The sequence below is a fragment of the Amblyraja radiata genome, chromosome 29, assembly GCF_010909765.2.
Source record: "Amblyraja radiata isolate CabotCenter1 chromosome 29, sAmbRad1.1.pri, whole genome shotgun sequence".
Classification (NCBI taxonomy): Eukaryota; Metazoa; Chordata; class Chondrichthyes; order Rajiformes; family Rajidae; genus Amblyraja; species Amblyraja radiata.
Window position 1 is genome coordinate 14218038 of NC_045984.1, and position 21851 is coordinate 14239888.

Genomic DNA, 21851 nt, shown 5'->3' on the forward strand with positions numbered 1-21851 from the left:
AAGTTTTAATCTGATAAATTTAAATCTACAATTTGAGAGGGAGTAGGGAAAATTGGAAGTGTGAGTATTAAAATTGAACAAAGGGGAGCCATGAGGGAGGAGCTGGCCAACGTTGACTGGAAAGATACCCTAGCAGGGTTGGCAGTGGAACGACATTGGAAGGTATTCCGAAGCGGCCGATTCGGAAACTCCAAGCCACGAAGAATGTTCCGATCCGTTCCGACGCCGACAATCAACCTAGCAAGAGGGCCTGTACATCGGGCCGTCCGTAGCGGCGACTGCGGAGCGTTCTAGGACCCGTCCACGGGTGAACAATGAAGAAGATGACTAAACTTTATTGCCTTCCATCACAGTGGGAAACGTATTTATTCTGTATTGTCCTCTTTTTATTTGTATGGCTGTATGGTAACTCAAATATCACTGTACCAATTGATGCATGTGACAATAAATATGAACTTGAACTTGAACTTGAATAATTCAGAAGGTGCAGGATCAGTTTATTCCAAAGGAGAAGAAAGATTCCAAGGGGATTAAGGGACGGCCGTGGCTGACAAGGGAAGTCAGGGACAGTATAAAAATAAAAAAAGAAGAAGTACAACATAATAAAGGTGAGTGGGAAGCCAGAGGATTGGGAAACTTTTAAAGCACAACAGAAGATAACTAAAAAGGCAATACGGGGAGAAAAGATAAGGTACGAAGGTAAGCTAGCCAAGAATATAAAGGAGGATAGTAAAGGCTTCTTTAGGTATGTGAAGAGGAAAAAATTAGTTAAGACCAAAGTTGGACCCTTGAAGACTGAAATAGGTGAATTTAATATGGGGAACAAGGAAAGGGCAGACGAGTTGACCAGGTACTTTGGATCTGTCTTCACTAAGGAGGACACAAACAATCTCCCTGATGTACTAGTGGCCAGAGGATCTAGGGTGATGGAGGAATTGAAGGAAATTCACATTAGGCAGGAAATGGTGTTTGGTAGACTGATGGAACTGCAGGTTGATAAATCTCCAGGGCCTGATGGTCTGCATCCCGGGATATTTAAGGAAGTGGCTCTGGAAATCCTGGTCGCATTGGTGATCATTTTCCAATGTTCTATAGATTCAGGATCAGTTCCTGTGGATTGGAGGGTAGCTAATGTTATCCCACTAATTTAGAATGGTGGGGGAGAGAAAACAGGACCAGTTAGCCTGACATCGGTGGTGGGGAAGATGCTGGAGTCAATTATAAAAGATGAAATAGCGGCACATTTGGATAGCAGTAACAGGATGGGTCCGTGTCCGCTTGGATTTATGAAGGGGAAATCATGCTTGACTAATCTTCTGGAATTTTTTGAGGATGTAACTTGGAAAATGGACAAGGGAGAGCCAGTGGATGTAGTGTACCTGGACTTTCAGAAATCATTTGATAAGGCTCCAAATAGGAGATTAGTGGACAAAATTAGAGCACATGATATTGGGGGTGGGGCACTGACATGGATAGAAAATTGGTTGGCAGACAGGAAATAAAGAGCAGGGATTAATGGGTCCCTTTTAGAATGGCAGGCAGTGACTCGTGGGGTACCGCAAGGCTCAGTATTGGGACCGCAGTTATTTACAATATACATTAATGACTTAGATGAAGGGATTAAAAGTAACATTAGCAAATTTGCAGATGACACAAAGCTGGGTGGCAATGTGAACCGTGAGGAGGATGCTATGAGGATGCAGGGTGACTTGGACAGGTTGGGTGAGTGGGCAGATGCATGGCAGATGCAGTTTAATGTAGATAAATTTGAAGTTATCCTCTTCGGTGGCAAAAACAGTAAAGGCAGATTATTATCTGAATGGTGTCAAGTTGGGAAAAGAGAAAGTACAACGAGATCTGGTTATCCTTGTTTATCAGTCATTAATAGTAAGCATTCAGGTACAGCAGGCAGTGAAAAAAGCTAATGGCATGTTGGCCTTCATAACAAGAGTTGTGTATTGCAAAGAGGTCCTTCTGCAGTTATCCAGGGCCCTAGTGAGACCCCACCTGGAGTATTGTGTGCAGTTTTGGTCCCCAAATTTGAGGAAGGACATTCTTGCTATTGAAGGAGTGTAAAGTAGGTTCACAAGGTTAAATCTCGGGATGGCGGGACTGTCATATGTTGATCGAATGGAGCGGTTGGGCTTTAGTTACTCTGGAATTTAGAAGGATGAGAGGGTTTCTTATTGAAACATATCAGATTATTAAGGGTTTGGACATACTAGAAGCAGGAAATATGTTGGGGGAGTCCAGAACCAGGGGCCACAGTTTAAGAATAAGGGGTTAAGCCATTTAGAACGGAGATGAGGAAAAACTTTTTCACGCCGAGGGTTGTGAATCTGTGGAAAATCTCTGCCTCAGAAGGCAGTGGAGGCTAATTCTCTGGATGCTTTCAAGATAATTAGATAGAGCTCCTAAAGGTGGTGAAGTCAGGGGATATGGGGAGAAGGCCGGAACGGGGTACTGATTGTGGATGATCAGCAAGATCACAGTGAATGGCGGTGCTGGCTCGAAGGGCCAAATGGCCTTTTTCTGCACCTATTGTCTTTTGTCTATTGAGAAGGCAGGAGAAGAGGGTTGAGTGGAAAAATAGATCAGCCGTGATTGAATGGAGGAGACTCAATGAGCCTACTGGCCTAATTCTGTTCCTACCTCTAAATGGTCTTATAAATTTGTTATCTTCACTTGAGTAGATTATCTGTAACTCCAGATCTACCCCATATGGCTAGATTCCAAAAAAGGCCAGTGAGTTGTCACCACCCAGATCCTGAAAATTGATTGTACACAAAAAAGCTGGAGAAACTCAGCGGGTGCAGCAGCATCTATGGAGCGAAGGAAATAGGCAACGTTTCTCCCAATTTTGTTAGTCCTTGCTGTCTCCTCCCCTTCCTCAGCCCTCCTGCTGTCTCCTCCCATCCCCCAGCCTTCAGGCTCCTCCTCCTTTTTCCCTTCTTCTCCCCGCCCACCCACCCCCCATCAGTCTGAAGAAGGGTTTCAGCCCGAAACGTTGCCTATTTCCTTCGCTCCATAGATGCTGCTGCACCCGCTGAGTTTCTCCAGGTTTTTTGTGTACCTTCGATTTTCCAGCATCTGCAGTTCCTTTCTAAACACCTGAAAATTTATTATTATTTTTGTTTGAAAAGCAATGCAAATAGTGCAAAAGCCGATGTGTTGAAGGTTTACTTTTGAATGGCGTCGCTATTAAACGTTTCATTCAGTATTGAACCTCCGCTGTACCTTTCCCTTGAGTGTCTGAGGGACAATGCAGAAGCTGCTTTAACATGTACCTTTGTGAGACATGACTTGGGAGTGTATGATCCTGGATGCTTTGAATAAAAGAGCATTTCATTCTCATTCAGCAACCTCAGTAATGTGAGGATAATGTTCACGACAGAAAAATAAAAAAGAAACCGACACAGCGTTACGAAGATTCTTTTTGGGGATAATTGAATAAAAATGATTTGAAATAAATCTCTCCGCCTCCTGATTCCAACGCCTCCTCCCGACATGTAAGTTTAGCTCTGACCTTGTTGTCATATTAAGTCTGTTAAGAGAAAATGGCAGGCAGCCAAAGGGAGAAAGGGAAGACCAATTACATTTAACTGTGGCGTTAATACAGCAGGCAACACAACGGTGCTGCAGTTAAATGCTGCCTTGCTATGCAAATTGGAAAGATTCTGGCTGTCAGCCTTTCAGCAAACACCATTAATTTAGACCTCAGACGGTCTCAGGTTGTCGATCTTTTGTAAAGTGTTTGCATTCAAGCATCAGTATGGATATATAATGCATTTTGTCAGAGCTGTACGTAAAAAAAATATTCTCTCTCTCTCTGTTCATTTCTGTAAACAAGATGGAGAATATTTATAGATCCCAAGCCTAAAGTTTCTCAGCCTCTGAACTTCAAAAGCCGCGTTGGAGAATGACAGTTTTAGGAAAGTATTTTACTTCGGAGTCACGTGAGTGACTACGTGAAGAACCCCGCCAGGACGCATGCGTGTCATATCGCTACACGCATTGCGAAAGAGTCATGCAGGTGGAACGACGTTCCCTCTCAGCGGCAGAATTTAAAAGCCGGGAACTGCAGGTAAGGAGACTCTGCGTTCTATTTCCACTCACTGTGTTACAGGTGGAGCCAATGGACAGAACAAAGAAGAATAAGAAGGCTGCGACAAAGCTGGCGGGGGAGAACCGCGGAGTTGCGGGCAGCCAGCAGCGGCCAACGGCACACGAATCGCCCGTAATGGGAACAGCTGTGCCAGACTTCGCCCCCGCACCGGCCAGATCTACACCGCGGCCGGGCGGTAAGGCAAAGCAAAAGTCCGATGACTTTGAGCAGCCGCGAGCGGCCAGTGCCCGAGAGCATTGGGGCCGGTTGGAGCGGCTTGAGGAGCAGCCGCGAGCGGCCAGTGACCGAGAGCATTGGAGCCGGTTTGAGCGACTGATGGAGCAAATGCTCCAACGTGACAGGCTCCGGGAGATGGAGGCTAGTCACTGTGGGCAATTTGTAAGTCCTACAGCAGTACCTCTTGTAGGGCTGCACAGTGCTTCTCGCTCGTCAGAGGGGAGTACTGGGGGTCACTTCTGGGCTGACCCTGAAGAGGAGTTTGCAGAACAAACACCAAGTGCCACAAATAGCACCCTTACGCACCCACCAGTCGAACAAAACAAACTGGTGAAAGCTCGAAGGCCAGGTACACTGAACATCGGTCTTTTTTAGGCCATGGCCCAGACCGGCCTTCCTGGAAAATGTGCAAACCCCCAACACCAACCCAACCACAGACCCAGACACCGGCGCCTCAACGTCCATGAAGGATACCGAGAAAGAAGTAAACCTACCACTGGTAACCATGGAGGTAGGTGGGTCTGGTTCCTTACGAATTAAAGGAAGCATGGAGGTTGGTGGGAGATTACACTTCTATCTGGATGCATGGAATAAGTTAACTTCCGACACTTATATTTTAAGCAGTATCCAGGGATATACCATAGAATTTATACATAAATATAACCCTCCAGTTCAGCATGTACTGAACCGAAAGTTCGTACTTTCAGGCAAAGAAAAATCAAAAGCACACGCTGAACAGGAGCGGCTTTATGAAAAAGGGGTAATTGAAAAAACCCAACACGAATCAATAGAATTCGTGTCCAATATCTTTATCAAAAACAAAAAAGATGGTGGTTGTCACATCATCATAGATTTGACTAATTTGAATACTTTCGTACACTATATTCATTTCAAGATGGAAACCTTTGTTACTGCTAAGCAATTGATTTCCAAAGGTTACTACATGGCAAGCATCGATCTAAAAGATGCTTACTATTCAGTACCTATACGAGGTGACCACAGATGTTATTTAAAATTCAACTGGATGGGTCAGCAATGGCAGTACAGAGCACTACCTAATGAACTAACATCAGCCCCCAGGCTGTTCACAAAAATTTTGAAACCAGCCCTAGCGTTTCTGCGGAAACAAAAACACATGGTGATGACATATCTAGACAACATACTTATTGTGGGCAAAACATTGGAATTGGCTAAATAAACGGTAACAGCCACAAAACAATTGTTTGAAAAACTGGGTTTATCATCCATCCAGTTAAATCTAAATTAATGCCTTCTACCACAATGGATTATCTAGGGTTCACCATTAACTCAGTTCACATGTCAGTGACTTTGCCTAAGGAAAAGGTTACAGCCTTAACAGAGGCTTGCAGTAACCTCATTGACATTAGTAAACCATCCATCAGATTGGTAGCAAGAATAATTGGCAAAATAGTGGCTGCCTTTCCAGCCACACAATTCGGACCTTTACATTATCAAAATTTACAGAGGGCAAAAATACGAGCACTCAAAATTAATGGTGGTCATTTTGACAGACCAATGAAGCTACCAACCGAGGCCATAATGGAACTAAAATGGTGGAAAGATAACATTCGGCATTGTTCCAACCCAATCATTATCAGCAGGCCGTCTATGGTACTACAAACTGATGCCAGTGCACTTGGTTGGGGTGCTACCAATTCCATCTCCAGCTGTGGAGGTAGATGGAATGCACAGGAGGCATCATTATTACAAACACTGGGCATAAACTACCTGGAAATGTTGGGTGCATTCCATGGCCTTAAGTCATATTGTTCTGGGTTATATCACCAGCATGTTAGACTACAAATTGACAATACCACCGTGGTAGCATATATCAACCACATGGGTGGAAACAAATCGACATCATGTGACAATCTGGCTAACACAATTTGGCAATGGTGTATCGAGAAAAATATTTGGATATCAGCTACCTACCTACCAGGTAAACTAAATTTAGTGGCAGACACCAGGTCACGCAAATTTAATGAAAACGCCGAATGGATGTTGGATAAAAAAGTATTTGCTGATATTACAGCACGGTATGGAACACCAGATATCAATCTATTCGCATCCAGGCTTAATCACCAGTTATCAAACTATGTTTCATGGGAACCAGACCCTGGGGCAGCGGCGACAGATGCATTTTCGCTGCATTGGGGGGGGGGGGGAAATTGTTTATTTATGCATTCCCTCCTTTCTGCCTCATCAGTCGGGTATTAAGGAAAATACAGCAAGACTGTGCGTCTGGTATTTTGGTAGTACCCGATTGGCCTACTCAACCATGGCTCCCTGTGATACTCGACATGGTATTAGAACCATGCATCACCATCCGGCATAGACCAAATTTACTGGTTCATCCCGTAACAAGGGAAAGCCACCCATGTCATAACCATATGAACTTATTAATTTGTAGAGTTTAAAAGCCCCTCTACTGCATCTGGGACTGACGGACCGAACAGTGGACATGATTTCAGCGGCCCACAGACAGTCCACCAAAAAACAGTACCTGGTGTACATCAGGAAATGGGAAATGTACTGTCACAACAACAACATCAACCACAGATCAATGAACATCCCGTCTGTTCTGGAATTCCTGGCAGGCCTCCATTACGATGAGGGGCTCAGTTATAGTGCCATCAACTGCGCCAGAAGTGCTCTGTCAACATACCTATGGCAAGCAACAGAGCAGCATTCTGTTGGGACACACCCTGGTAACTAAACTCATGAGTGGAATTTTTAATGTCAATCCCCCGAGAACCAGGTACTCCCAAATATGGGATGTGAGCATTGTACTGACCATGCTAAGGAACTGGTCTCCAGCTACAGCTCTGTCCCTACAGAAACTGACACTGAAAACAGTCATGCTGATGGCCTTGGTCACGGCACAAAGGGTACAGTCGCTACATAAATTAAGACTGGACAACATGACTTCTTCATCTGGAAACTTAACTTTTCACATCAATGAATTAGTCAAGCAGAACAGACAGGGGTCAACAGGCCTAAAAATAGAATTTAGGGCCTACCCGACAGATGATCGTCTCTGTGTAGTAAGACACTTACTATTATATATGGAGTATACAAAAACCATCAGATGCAAAGAAATGGCACTTTTAATCAGCCACAAACAACCACACAAAAAAGTGACAGTCCAGACCATCTCGAGATGGCTGAAACAGGTTCTAATAAAGGCTGGAGTGGATACTAAAATCTCACTCCACCAGGGCTGCAGCTACATCGGCAGCTATGCAGTTGGATGTTCCGATGGACCAAATCCTCAAGACAGCAGGATGGTCAACGGAGAAAACTTTCCAACGATTTTATCACAAACCAGTAATTAAACCTGGAACGTTTGCAGAAACAATTTTAAGTTCTGTAATATAATTTTACCCCATGAATAGGGGCTATAATTTGGTGTTAATAAATTTTTCGTTGATTTCAATGTCGAATTCATGTCTAATAATATTAACGCTATTCTTCCCATAATCATCAAGGCAGATGTGATGCATGGACGTTTCCACGGCATTAAATTACAGAGCTTTAAAATCTTCACGTAGTCACTCATGTGACTCCGAAGTAAAGTAGTAAGATTAAACGAGAACTTACCAGTTCGAAGTTTGATTGTTATTTTATGAGGAGTAACGTTGAGGGAATACGTGCCCTCCGCTCCCACCCTTGATCATATACTCAACTGGTATCTTCTTCTCTAATCTTACTATGTTTAGTCATTACAGTTATCTGCTGCTTTGAAGAATGACACGCATGCGTCCTGGCGGGGTTCTTCACATATTCCCTCAACGTTACTCCTCATAAAATAACGATCAAACTTCGAACTGGTAAGTTCTCGTTTAATCTTACTATTAAAAATGCAACAGTTGTGGGGAGGAGTTATATATCCCGTGAAATAGAGGTAATTTTGAGTCAACTAACTAATGTTGTAACAAAGAAGTGACACGTGGCTGGCATAGGTCGATTGGATTGGACTAACACTGGAGGAACTGACAACATCTACACTCAATTCAAAAAAGAAAATGTTGGAACCATTCGGCAGGTTAGGTAACATCAATACAAATAGACATAGTTTGTGTTTCATGTCAAAGATCCTTTGTCACTTCCGTATTTGTTGGGTCCAATTATTGATTGATTGATAGACTTTATTAATCCCCTTATTCAGGGGAAATTCTGATGTCCTTGCAGCACACTAATAAAAATACAACACAGTATTCATGAAGAAATTCAACACCAAAACATAAAAACATTCCCCCACAGTGATTCCCACTGTGGGGGAAGGCACAAAGTCCAGTCCCCATCCTCTTGTCCACCCAAAGTCTGAATTATGCTTCAGACCTTACTTTAGACCAGAGATACAGAGCAGGAACAGGGCCAATGGCTCACCGAGTCCATGCTGACCAGCGATCACCTTGTACACAGCACTATCATGCACACTATAGACAATAGACAATAGACAATAGGTGCAGTAGTAGGCCATTTGGCCCTTCGAGCCAGCACCGCCATTCAATGTGATCATGGCTGATCATCCCCAATCAGTACCCCGTTTCTGCCTTCTCCCCATATCCCCTGACTCCACTATTTTTAAGAACCTTATCTTGCTCTCCCTTGAAAGCATCCAGAGAACCTGCCTCCACTGAATTCCACAGACTTAAAATTAGTATAGTGACACTAGCGACAACTTACATTTGACAGAAGCCGATTAACCTACAAATCTGTACATCTTTGGAGTGTCGGAGAAAACCAGAGCACCTGGAGAAATTCCTCCTAGTCTCAAGGAGGACATACAAATTCCATACAGACTGCCCCCATAGTCTGGGTGGAACCCAGGTCACTGGCACTGTAGGGCAGCAACTCTACTGCTGCGCCACCGTGCCGCTGATTAATAGTTGGTGGTACCATTGGTGAGCCTCAGCAGATCCCAGACATCAACACAGGTGCAATCAAGCACAAGCAGTGGAAGCATGTTGAAGCTCAGGTACTGGCAGATCTGCTCTGCCTCTGGACCCACTAGTGGAGATCACTTCTCACAGAAAGAAGGGCCAGATGCATTCTGCCACAGAGAAAGGATGGGCAAGCAGCAACCGTAAAAATGAATGGGATTAGAGACTCTGGAATAAGGTAAATAGAGTTAAATGTTTAGAAAGGAATTGCAGATGCTGGTTTAAACAGAAGATAGACTCAAAAAGCAGGAGTAACTCAGTTACTACTGCAGTAAGTGAGAAACAGTTGTTTTCACTGGTGGCTGGCTGAGAAGCCTTCTTCTTCTTTTCGTGTCCATCTTGTTACAAATGTTGACCTCGCTGTCATCGTCCGTCCTGCAAAGGACGCAAGCTTCCAGCGGCAATCAGTGGAAGCCATCACTTGTCGCAATAGATGATGGTGGTAGCAGAATTAGCTCAGGATACTTCCAGTACCAGCCTAAAACACTGAGTTAAGCTAGCTGGTGAAAATGCAAACACAGTGTTGGGGATTCAAGAAGTTGAGGGCATGGGTTTAAGGCAACAGTGAAAAGATTTAAAGGAATGACTTTTCCATACAGAGGTGGAATGGGTACAGTATATGGAACGAGCTACCAGTGGAAACAGTAACAAATCAGAGTTTAATTGTTCCGTAACAAAGGTCACTTGTGGTAAGTCTGGACCTGATAGAATTTCAGCCTCAGAAGCTCTTCCTCCCCTATTTCCTAAACTTGGACCAGTCTCATACATGGAGACACAAAATTCAACCAACTTCAATAATGAACTCATAAAGGTTGACTTAACAAATCAAGCACAGTTCAACACAGAATCAACACTGGAAACGCTCAGTGTGTAACCAGGATAGATAGTGCCTGGGCGTTAAATTACTTTTGATGTCAAAGCAGTGCCTAATTTTTAATAAAACACAGACACAACACACTCCGACCTTTTCACCAGGGACTGATCCTCACAGGGTCAGAGTCTGTGGACTGATTGTAGTCTCCATAGGACTGTACGCTGCAGATTCACTCCTGCAAAGACCCCACATCCATCATTAACCCCTTCCAGTGAATCACCCATTGGTTTGCTTGTGACCAGTTGGTTACCCAGGCTTGATGGCGCCAGCTGAGAGAGGTTGCACTGATACACTGGCACAACTGAGAATAAGTTTTATTATCTTTCTGGAGGGAGGTGAATGGAAAGCTGGGGCATCTCGGGAACACGACACACACTTTCTGGGTGCTTGAGTAGCAGTGGGCATGGGACACAGATGAGGACCATCTGCGGGAGGAAGGAGGGAGAGAGAGGTGGTGCTGGCAATGGGTTAGGGAAAGGACCCCTTGGCAGGAAGTCACATCTCACTCCATTCTCAGGGGCAGTTCTCTACATGATTGAACATATCTGTGAAATCACACTGTTCGCCATCCATTGTCTCATAAAGGAGGTCACCGGCATTGGTTATAATACCATAGAGATACTGTATGGTCACAGGCCTTCTTGGCCCAATGCATCCATGCCGACCAAGATGTCTAACTAAACTGGTCCCATCTGACAGCATTTGGATCATATCCCTTTAAATCTTTAATATCCATGTATCTGTTCAATGTCTTTTAAACTTGTAATTGTGTTCAATAGACAATAGACAATAGGTACAGGAGTAGGCCATTCGACCCTTCGAGCCAGCGCCGCCATTCACTGTGATCATGGCTGATCATCCACACTCAGAACCCCATTCCTGCCTTTTCCCCATATCCCTTGACTCCGCTATCTTTAAGAGCTTTATCCAACTCTCTCTTGAAAGCATACAGAGAATTGGCCTCCACTGCCTTCTGAGGCAGAGAATTCCACAGATTCACAACCCTCTGTGTGGAAAAAAATTTCCTCCTCTCCATTCTAATTGGCTTATCCCTTATTCTTACTATGATTTCCTTTGACGTTGACATCACTATGACTTCCTTTGACAACACAATCCACCACCCCCTGAGTGAAAAAGTTGCCCCTCAGGTCCCTTTTAAATCTTTCTCACTCTATGCCTCTTAGTTTTAGCTATCACTACCCTGGGAGACCAGGAGAGCATGGCTCTTGCTGTCACCTGTACGGTGAGAAGCTGAGGTACAAGAAGATGAAAGGAGGTAATCAAGATGGTCACTATCATGCAGGTCTGCCCACGAAGAACTCATTCATCTACTGCTTGTAATCCTATTTCCCCTTTAAACCAGCTCTACATTGCAGCTTCTGACAGTTACGTGCATCACAATGCTCGCAGGGCCCCAAACTAAATAAAAAAAACTTGCATCTAGATGCTGGGACCTTGAATAAAACACAAAATGCTGGATGAACTCAGCAGGTCAGGCAGCATCTGCAGTGGGAATATGTGCAAGAAGGAACTGCAGATGCTGGTTTACACCGAAGATAGACACAAAACGCTGGAGAACTCAGCGGGTCAGGCAGCATCTCTGGAGAAAAGGAATTGGTGATGATTCAGGTCGAGAGGGTCTGGTTGATGAAGGGTCTCAACCCACTTTTTGTGTCTATCTGTGGAGGGAATAGACTTGCCAAGTTTTGGGCCAGGACCCCTCTTCAGAATAATTTTCGAGGTAAGTTACAAAGTAAAGGATGTTAGAATCCCTTTGCATTCCTTCTGTTCCTGCTTCCTACATATCTTGCATCCTTGCTTGGCTGCACAGCTACCACGGAGGTTGCTGCAGGTTTGGATGAAGCTTGCTGACTGCATCTTTGCTTCAATGTCCTTCTTCGGATTATATCCTATCATCATGGCACGGGTGGCGCAGTGGTAGAGCTACTGCCTTACAGCACCATAGACCTGGGTTCAATCTAGACTACGGGTGCTTGTGAGTACGAAGTTTGTACGTTCTCCCCGTGATCTGTGTCAGTTGTCACTGGGATCTTCGGTTGCCTCCCACATTCCAAAGACGTACAGGTTTGTAGTTTAATTGGCTTGGTTAAAGTGTAAATTGTCCCCAGTGTATGTAGAATAATGTTAATGTGTGGGGATCGCTGGTCGGTGCAGACTCAGTGGGCCAAAGGGCCTGTTTCTGTGCCGTGTCTCTAAACTAAAGTAAAAAACTCACAGGCAACAAGAGTTCAGCAATAGTAAAGGCAATGGCGATGGGATCTCAAGGAGGCAGCAGCAAACTGGAGCTACTACCAACTTCAGGATAGCATGTCATCAACACAGGCCTTCTCATTGAGTCAAACTAAATAGAGACAGGTTCTCCAGCCTACCATCCAGTTCTATTATCAACCATTAATCCTATACTAATCCCATTCACCCTCCATGCTATGTGCTTCTCCCAAGGTCTACCACTGAACTGCACATTTGGGGCAATTTACAGTAGTTAATTAATCCGCCAAACTGCGCGTCATTGGGTGTCGGAAGAGTTCAAGAGGAAGCTCACAGGGAGAACGTGCATGCTCCACAGAGACAGCACTGGAGGGAAGGATTGAACTCAGGTCCCTGCTGCTGTGAGGCAGCAGCACTACTTGCTGGACACTGCACTGCAATGGAGCCAAACAGCCCTTTAGCCCAACAAATTAATGCAGACCGTCGACTAATTGTCTAATCCCCATGTGTTGGTGGGGAATTTGTTAGCATCTTGCACATCTGTAAAGCCACCTTGAGCCCTGCATTAATAGGTAAATGACTGCAGCTGGGAGTGGGGCAGCAAGTTTACTTTGCTTGTCAAAGGGCTGAACTCTCACTGTAATGCCCGGCATCTCAAGAAGTGCGTTGCTTCTCCTGTGCCGGATCCCCAACTTCTGTCGAATAACTTTGGGTTCAATGTTTGTACTACCTTGACATTGCATGCAGGTATTTCATTGTGACCACCCATTAGACTTCCACTGCAGGCTGCCACAATCCTGTTCCATCTGAGCCTTCAGCAGCAGAACTCTTGTGTGATCTTCCCCTCTGCACGGTTTGCACTTGTGCCCTCCCTTCCCCCTACTCTGTCCGCAGGCAACTCATGCATCATCTCTGGCTCCAAGTGTGTCCCACAATTAATGGGCTGCCTGAATAAGAATCAACAGGGACATATTATCGCTTTTCCACTCATATATAGTATATGATATATATATCTACTGGATATAAAAGCTTGCATTTTATGCAGTGCCTTTCATAACTTCATGGTGTCCGGAAGAACTCATTTGAATTATAGTCAGTGTTTTAACATAGGTAACTTGGCAGTCAAATTTTGCACAGCAAGGTTGCTCAGACGTTAATTCTATATTAACCACATGGCCTATTTTAGGTAATGTTGTGGCATAAGTTGACAAGCATAGTGGGCAGAACTGTCCCTGGATTTTGTACAAAATATTCTTTGACTTTCACTTGAGAGGGCAAACAAGGCAGTTGCTTACGGACTTATTGAGAATTAATGAACCTCTAACACCACAGCACTTCCCTGGGACTGCGTTCAATAGGCGGTTTTGATTTTGGGTTCAATTATCTGCAAATGGTATTGGGACCAATGATTCTCTGGCTCAGTGGGTGGGTGGAGAGAAGATAGTGGAGTTGATAAGCCCTAACTCGAAGCACTTTGGAGTGGAGATTCTTGTGTTGCCCCTGGTCTGGTTGCCGCTGAGTCTGTGATTAAATGGTGGAGTAGACACGATGGGCTGAGTGGCCTAATTCTGCTCCTAGGTCTTATGGCTTTACACGCTTCACAACCCTCATATCACTCTATTCCTTGCACTTAGTCATAGTCATACAGTGTGGAAACAGGCCTTCTGCCCAAAGTACCCACACCGACCAACATGTCCCATCTACACTAGTCCCTCCTGCCTGCGTTTGGCCCAAAGTGTCACATACTTCCATGTGCCTATCTAAATGCCTCTTAAACGCTCATCATATCTGCCTCCACCACCATCCCTGGCAATGCGTTCCAAGCCCACACTACTCTCTGTGTAAAGAAACCTGACCTGCATATCACCACTAAACTATCCCCCTCTCACCTTATAGCTGTGCTCTTTGGTATTGGAGACTTCCACCCTGGGGAAAAAGGTTCTGAATATCTAGACTATCTATGCCTCTCATTATGTCATTTACTTCTATCAGTTCTCCTCTCAACATGTGGAGGGGATAAATGGCTGGTCTTCCTTTAAATATTGTCACGAGGCATGACATCGTGGTGCAGCAGTTAGTGCTGTTGACACACAGCTCCAGTGTCCTGGAGATGCTGACATCAGGTGCTGTTGGTGTGGAGTTTGCACGTCCTCGCCAAGTGAGTTTCCTCGTACATCCCAAAGACGTGTCAGTAGGTTAATTACCGCTTAGCATGGGTGGGTGGCAGTAGAATAAGGAGTAGTTGATCAGCATAGGAGCAGGACAGTCATGTGGGGAATATGGAACTAATGTTGTGACTCTAAAGACAGAGAGACTCAACTGATAAATAGCCTATTTTCAACGTGTGAAATCTGAAATTACTGACGACCAACTCTAGAGAACAGCACAGTACCCGTACAGGGCCGCACGGCAGTGTTGGCATTAAGCTCACAATGTGCTAACAAAATTCCCACTGCAGCACACTGGGTGGCCATTCTGAGTAGCTGAAGCAGCTTCAAAACCAGCACACTATTGTTTCTGGGCTGGCCTAGTCCAGTGGTGCACAAACCAGGAGATCTCACCGTCTGTATCCCTTCATTATCACATTTTGCAGGCCAACAATGGGCCATTGTGGGCTCCACCTTTCTTGAGTCATCGGCGCCAGGTGTGATTTGTTCTGTTCCTTTTCATATCTCTAGTTTCCCTCTCCCCTGACTCTCAGTCTGAAGAAGGGTTTTGACTCAAAACGTCACCTATTCCGTTTTCTCCCGAAATGCTACCTGACCTGCTGAGTTACTCCAGCTTTTTGTGTCTATCTTTGGTGTAGATCAGCCGTTCCTTTCTACACAAGAGATTTATTACATGGGCTCTTGGCTCAGATCTTCGGACCCATTAATCAGACCTTTTCACGGTCCTCAGCCAATGGAAAGCTAACAGTAATTATTTATTCCCCTACAGGGCTAATCATGGGATTTTACTTCGGAGTCACGTGAGTGACTACGTGAAGAACCCGCTCAGTGCGCAGGCGCGGCATTACGCCAGCAGTGCAACAGCGGCAGCGGGAGCTAGGCACTCCCGCAACAGAGAAACGGTCCGTCAGGTGAGTATCCTGAGGTCGGGTTTCTTTTACAGGGGAGCCCCTTTTTCTGCTTGTGTTTTACAGGCAGAGAAAAAGGCTCTGGAACAAAACTGTCCCCCATTCGAGGAGGAACATTTCCCGTCTTGGGGAAGGGGGGCAGCAACAGGCGGTAGGAGCGACCCGGTGTTCCTCTATTTCTCGACACCGTGCCGAGCCCAGCCCGATAGCGGGCTGGATGTATAGCCACCCGAAGAGGCATCCGGCAGGTGTTCCCGATTTGGGACGGGACGTCTCTCCACCCGCACGGGGGGAGAGAGAGCCGCTGGAGCGGCTCTCGGTGCAGGTGCCTGCGAGACGCGCTGCTTGAGGGGCGCTCTCGCTACTACAAGGCACAAAAGCTCCAGAAGAAGGCGGTAGGAACATTTAACCGGGCGTTCCGCTATCCCCACACCGCGCCGAAGCCAGTCCCGCTAGTGCCTGAGCTGCGGGCTGGATGTCTAGCCATCCGAAGAGGCATCCGGCCGGTGGCTTCCGACTTGTCGGAGGGGACGTCTCTCCACCCGCAGGGAGAGAGACAGCCGCCTGAGCCGCTGGAGCGGCTCCTGGAGCAGGAGCTCCTGCGAGACACGCTACGTGAGGGGCAGTCTCGCTGGAGGGTTCAGGCATACCCTCCACAGTGCCTAGGCACTGCCCATCGCTTCCTCCTTAGTGTGGTTAGCTTTGGGGTGACCAGTGGCTGGGCTGGTCATGAAGAGGGGTCACTGGCTGAACAATATCGGGAGTATGCTTGAGGTACAGGATCAGGAAGAGCTGCTGGGTGTGGCCGCTATGTGGCTCCACCACTAGCGAGATGGCTTTTCAGTCTCAACTGATGGCCAGCTTACTACCTGTCTTTTCCAAAAAACCTCTCCAAGACAGGTAGCCATGAGGCGTTGGTTTTATCACGCCTCCCCTAAATTGCATTTACTCAAAGTGCCCGCCATTATTGGGGGATACATTGAGCAGCGCATTTAACCTAAATATTTTAAAAATGCATTTGGTACCCTGACGTCGGCTATCATGTCCACCTGCTCATTCCAGAAGGGCAGGGTAGTATGGCAAAACACCTGACCCTACTGTTCAACGGTATACCTCATAACTTCTGAAATGAACTCACAAACCTGCCCTCAATCTATGAAATTAACAGGACTATGAGAACGCCGACCTCATAAGCACAGATCCTGCTACCTGGCACTTACCAAACCAGTCCTAAAAAACTGTACGAAGTGTTCAAACTATTCGGCACAAGAGGGCAGAGTCTGGAATGAGCACCACACTAAACCAGACAGCAGTACCTCTACGTGTCCACCAGGGGCGTCTACCTCATGGTACTGGTGAAAGCTCGGGGCCTGCATGCCAAACCTGTAGCATTTTAGGCCACGGCCCAGAGCAGGCCCCAGGGGAAAATGTGCCACCCCCCAACAAACATCGTCCCTACAAGAACAAGGAACCAGAAACCGAAGAAAACAACAATGAAGACAGATAAGTATGGTTCCTACCATCACATAAAGGTTAAGGGTTGTACTAACAAGGGGTGGATGAATCACGCCTGGTTAGGAAGCTATCACTCTTGGTAGTTATATACCAAAAAATAAATACAAGGGGAATAGAATTAATATCTTGCCACCAATTCAGCAAGCACCCCAAGTGGTCTACCCTCCCACGATGGTGAATGTCGCACCATCGTTGATAAACCACTTGAGTATTTCACCAGGTATACCCATTCATGGGATTTGTAACTACTACCATGGATCCAAGGATACTTTATGGTAGACATCGACCTTGAAGATGCACACTATTCAGTACCTTCTCATATAAGTTTCGGATATACCGCAATTACCTGGATGGAGTAACCGTGATGAGCGTTGCGGCATTTAAGTCAAAGTTATCCAGAATCAACTAGCCCTGACACTTAGAAACATTCCGTCATGGCATGTCTATATATTAACGACAAACTATCCTTGGATACAGCTTTAGCTGCATCGCTTCTCGGCCTTTTGGCTAAGATCAAGTGTAGTATCTGTTCTTATCAGTTTAATAATCTGATACGTCCCTTATCTAGGGACCATATATTAAATTGAATTTTGGAACAGGGAGATGGAATAGGGGCTTGCTCCGTCCACTCCACGCATCGACCCAGTATTGCAGTGCCTCTGGGAACGGTGCACAAAATATATATCCAGATATTTACGTTGACCATCCACAACGTTGTTATCTGGTATTCATTAAGACTATCAGTCATGGTGCATTAACCACCAATCAACTACGTGGCAAAGTAATTGGGATATAGCAGCATTACCAGCTACTGAACTTTGTACCTTTCCTATGAGCTGAGATACTAGTGTTCAAAACTATCTCCATACCTGTAATATGGGGGCAAATGGATTAATCTGTAGTGTTATCATGGAATTTATCGGCAGGAAGGATTATGGTTGTACACTTCCACCTGTTTTGAGTAACATCTTATGTGTCCTGATGTGTTACTGAGCTTGTAATACTTAATGCCATTATGAATTGACTTAAACATGTTATATATTAACTTACTTAATTCTAGTGAAGCATTTGCTCAGTAATCCACCAAATTTGCATGTTCGTTTATAAGATAACAACATCAGTGGTGGCATATACCAAACCACTTGGGCGGAGAACATCGATATTAGGGGACAATTTATTAACAATTGGAAACCGTATGTCGTCAAACATGTTTGACCATCAGTAACTCACCTATCAGGTGAGCTAAATACTGTAAACATACATTTAAACCAAAAATATTTGCTGAAATCACTAAGCAATATGGACACCAGATATCGATTCCTTATATCCAATTAAATCACCACGTACTAACTTACGTCACATGAAACCAATCTCAAGGCAGCGGCAATGGAGACATTCCCGCGTATTGAGGGGTGGGGGGAACCTAATCTCTATGTTTTCCTTTCCTTCTACCTCTTCAATAGGTACTACGGCTTCATCAGTCGGGTACTACGCAAATTACAGTGGACCAAGTCCACAAGCATGGTTCCCAGTGATCCTCGACATGGTCATTAAAAGAATTGCAGAATTGGGAAGACCATTGCTGTGCTTGGATCAGGAGCACTATCAACCTGATGACAGCATTCCGTCGCATATCCTAGGGAACATACCTGAGGAGCATCAAGAAATGGTACACTGTTTCCAAAACAGGAATTACACATTCAACTATAACAAAAAACTGTACTGGAGCTCCTGGCAGGTCTTCACCACAATGAAGGACATGTTCTGTTAGCCTACTCAACTTGGGTACCGCTCACTGGTGATCAGATACAGGAGAGGTATATCAATCCATTCCCCAGAAATAGGTACACCCAAATTGGGATGTCAGTGAAATCCTGACATACCTTAGGGGATGATCACCAGCCAGGTCACTCACCCTGGAACAGCCTACCCTGAAGATGGACATGCTGGTGGCCTTACATCAACACAAAGAGCCAGCTCTCCCATCTACTGCGATGGGACAACATGGTTATAACACCAGATAGTGTCACATGCCCATTCAAGGGTTGGCCAAACAGAACAGACCAGGAACATCAGGTCCAGTCATGAAATTCCGGGCATACCCACCTGAACCACGTTTTATGTGTCATGACCCACTTAGAGATCGACACAATAAGGAATACCGAGGGAGAGGAAAAAGCCTTATGGGTCAGCCACAGGAAACGTCATGGTCGGGTGACGAGCTAAACTATCTCTAGTGGCTCAAGCAGGTACTGGGAGTTGCTGGAGTAAATACTAACGTGTATAAAATCTTATTCCACCAGAACAGCTTCCACGTCAGTAACTAAGAGGATGGACGAGCCTATGGACCACATCCTGGCTACTGCAGGGTGGTCTAGGGAGTATACGTTCCAAACCTTTATAACAAACCACTGACAGAACCTGTATCGTTTGCAGAAAAAGAATCTGCAAAAAATATATAATTTAAGCCCGGGGGAGCAATTGGTCTTGTTGTTGTTAATAACACCATTATTGTTTTTACAAACAGATTCATGGTTGATTACGATAACATACTTCCTCCCTCGAATGACTTCGGCAGCGAGTGAAGTATGAACTGTTACACGGTTTGAAATCACAGAGCTTTGAAGTCTTCACGTAGTCACTCACGTGACTCCGAAGTAAAATAGTAAGATTAAACGAGAACTTACCAGTTTGAAGTTTGATCTGTATTTTATGAGGAGTTACGATGAGGGATTACGTGCCCTCCGCTCCCACCCTCATTATATGGATCAAACTAATAAATTGATGTCTCCTTATCTTTACTATGTTTACTTCAAATAACTGTGTCTATCTGTGATTCCACACCGCTGCTTGGAAGTATGCCGCGCCTGCGCACTGAGCGGGTTCTTCACGTAATCCCTCATCGTAACTCCTCATAAAATACAGATCAAACTTCAAACTGGTAAGTTCTCGTTTAATCTTACTATTTTATGGAACAACCTTTTTTTCATCTACTCCAATATATTAATGATAAATATAAATCAAACTCATCTTTCTCAAGGTTTCAATTATACATTTTTCCTGAAGACTCTAGTAGAGGGGTGGCACACTGGTGCAGTGGTAGAGTTGCTGCCTTACAATGCGAGGGACCTGGGTTCAATGGGTGCTGTCTGTATGGAGTACGCCCGTTCTCCCTGGGTTTACCTGGACTTTCTCAGGGTGTTCTGGTTTCTTCCCACATTCCAAAGACGTGGAGGTTTGTAGGTTGATTGGTTTCTGTAAACTGTCCCTGGTGTATAGGATAGAACTAGTGTATGGGTGATTACTGATTGGCATGGACTCGGAGGGCCAAGGACATTGGATTTCTAAACTAAACTAAACTAATATTCTGGGAGAAAGGGAGCTGGCAAACCTAAATCTGTTAAATCTGCTAAAGATCAATGAAATCTCAGGCACAAAGGTCTGGTCCCAGTTGCCAGGAGGGAACGTTATCCTTTCTAGCTCAGCCTTTTGGGTACCGAGTTGATCACAGTCTGAGATAGAAGGAACTCTTGGCCTGACACCTCTGCTTAACACTCTGCAACTAGCCCCAGGGGCTCCATTCCTCCTGTGGATGCCCTGGTTAGAGGCAGGCGGAGATTACACTCAAACAAAGCACTGCAAATGTGTAGTAAAGGCAGGAGCCTGCTGAGCCTTGGTGTGTGGGAGTGTTGTGCAGTCATTCTGGAACGTACAAAGAGCTTAAGAAACACAAGTTGCTGCAGTAAATTATGCCAATGCAATACATGCTCCCCTCAAAGATACAAAAGCATTTCATATGTTTCCTACTTCTTTCTCACAATGTGCCGGTTGCACTCAGTGGCACAGAGGTAGAGCTTGTGCCTTACAGCACCAGAGACCCGGGTTCGATCCTGACTACGGGTGCTGTCTGTACGGAGTTTGTACGTTCTCCCCGTGAACCTGTGTGGGTTTTCTCCGGGAGCTCAGGTTTCCTCCCACACTGCAAAGATGTACAGGTTTGTAGGTTAATAGGGTTAGTGTGTGGGGATCGCTGGTTGGCATGGACTCAGTGGGTCAAAAGGCCTGTTTCCAATTAGAGAAATAGAGAAATCTCATAAAAGTCCTTTGAGTAAGGTCTGTTTACAAACATCTTCACAATAAGAAACAATGGACATTTGCTCTTTCATAGCAGACTATACATTTAAGTGTATATGTAGGTGTTAGATAACATTCAATATTGTTTGCTTTGGCTGGGGTGTTCGTGAACATCAGTTTAAAAAATGCAGGACATAGGATAGGACAATTTACGCTGAGATGGGGAGAAATTTCATTATTCAGAAGCAATGAACCTGTAGAATTTAGAAACAAGGATCTGCAGATGCTGGTTGACCAAAAAAAACACAAAGCACTGGAGTAACTCAGCAGGTCAGGCAGCATCTCTGGAGAACATGAACAGATGATGTATTGGATCTGCACACTTCTTCAATATCTGAAACAACATTACAACGGAGTTGGAATAAAGTTCCTGACTGGACAAGTCATCTATCTATGTTCTCCAGAGAAGTTGTCTGACCTGTTGAGTTACTCCAGCATTTTGTGTCTTTTAACCTGTAGAATTCTCTACCACAGCAAGCGGTGGAAGCCAAGTCATTGAATATATTTTCTTGATTAGTACGGGTGTCAGAGGCTTTGGCGAGAAAGCAGGAGAATGGGGTTAGGAGAGATAGATCAGCCATGATTGAATGGTAGAGTAGACTTGATGGGCTAAATGGCCTAATTCTACTATCTGTTATGATCTCATGAATAATGAGATAGATAGATTCAAGATTCAAAATGAATCAAGGTATATGGGAAGGGAGCAGGGATAAG

General features: G+C 45.0%; 1 non-coding gene across 1 annotated transcript; it reads left to right on the top strand.

The window, feature by feature from the left end:
* Window positions 1-17490: 17490 nt before the first annotated feature.
* LOC116989758 lies at window positions 17491-17682 on the top strand. Its single transcript, XR_004416313.1, has one exon. It is a non-coding gene; the product is annotated as a U2 spliceosomal RNA (small nuclear RNA).
* Window positions 17683-21851: the final 4169 nt, after the last annotated feature.